Source organism: Aplysia californica, unplaced genomic scaffold (genome assembly GCF_000002075.1).
Source record: "Aplysia californica isolate F4 #8 unplaced genomic scaffold, AplCal3.0 scaffold00155, whole genome shotgun sequence".
In the NCBI taxonomy this organism is placed as follows: domain Eukaryota; kingdom Metazoa; phylum Mollusca; class Gastropoda; order Aplysiida; family Aplysiidae; genus Aplysia; species Aplysia californica.
Genome location: NW_004797425.1, coordinates 56,010 through 57,412, shown reverse-complemented (window position 1 = coordinate 57,412; position 1,403 = coordinate 56,010).

Below are 1,403 nucleotides of genomic sequence, written 5' to 3'. Positions count from 1 at the left end.
GAGGTGGGAGATGTCATCATGGAGGTTGGTGCTGTCTTATCAATAACAATTTGTAAATAGTTCGCCCGTGAGTCAATAGGTGAGTAAAAAAAGCACTTATATATATATATTCAAATTTTAATTTTGAGCTTTCCGTCAAAGACTCTCGATGACCAATGCAACTGCAGAAGATACTATTTCAAAAGCGAATTTGAAGAAATAAGGATTCAGTGATTAAGAAGACTTGTGGCTTCTGCTATGGCCAATGAGATCATTTCTGGTAGAGAAGTTTGCTACACTTAATGAAGCCTTTAAAAGATTTAAATTTCCACTTGGGGATGTGGGCAGCCTGCGGCTTCTCTCTTGATTTCTATATAATTCATGAAGCCTCATATGATTTGCTGCCTTTATGATTGCTGCTTTCCAACTAGGTCTGTCAGTGTCAGACACAAGGCTCTTCGATGTGAAGGGATTCATGTTGAAGTCTTTCAGAGACATTTTCAGGGTGTCTTTGAAGCACTTTTTCGATGGGCTGACTTTACACTTCCTTGAGGACAGCTTCTGATTTTGTCTGGTCATAGATTCACCAGAACACAAAAGCAAACACGTGACATATCACATAGTTTAGTTTTTTAAAGTTTTAGTAAGTGTTTTACGACGCTCGCAACTGCATAAGGTCATATGAGTATGAGCGCGCGGGATACACCAAACATTTTCAGTTGATAGGACATTTTGAATTTTCCCCGAGTGGCGGCTGAAGCCTACTATTATAGATTTTAGACCACCAAGGGATCTTTAACTTGCACACGAGACCTCCGAGATTTTTCGCCCTTGTCCGAGAAGGCTAGGTATAGATCTTTCCTACCAGGAGATCAGGGGTGTGGCTGAAAGACAGCAGTAAGAAGGAGCCTAGGAAGTAGAAAGGCTACAGAAAGAGTCAGGAGCCCAGAGGAGGGAGCAAAGGAGGTGAGGGGTGGGGGCAGAAAGTGGAGACGAAAACAGATAACATTTCCAGAGAGTAGGAAAGAAGGTGAAAGGAGACAATTTTAGAGAAGAAAATTTTCCCATCGCTAGATCTACCCGGATTCGAACCCGGGACCTTTGAATGAGAGGCGAACACCTTAACCTCAAAGCAACGAGAGCCTCCGATGTGAGTATGAGCGGGAAAAGTGCAGGGATGGAGATGTCATCCGGGAGCAGTGTGTGTGTGTGTGCGTGCCATGCACAGCTTTGTTTGGGGGTAGGGGGTATTTAAAATTTTCTTTAGCAGACTTTAATTGAAACTAATCCTTTTCCAAAAAAAATTGTAGCTTTAAGTTTTACTGCCTCTCAAGCTCACCCATACAGTATACAGAAGTAAAAAATAGACTTGGACCCCAATTCGGAGTTGATTTGACATAACTTGTTGGCGTACACAGATCGGG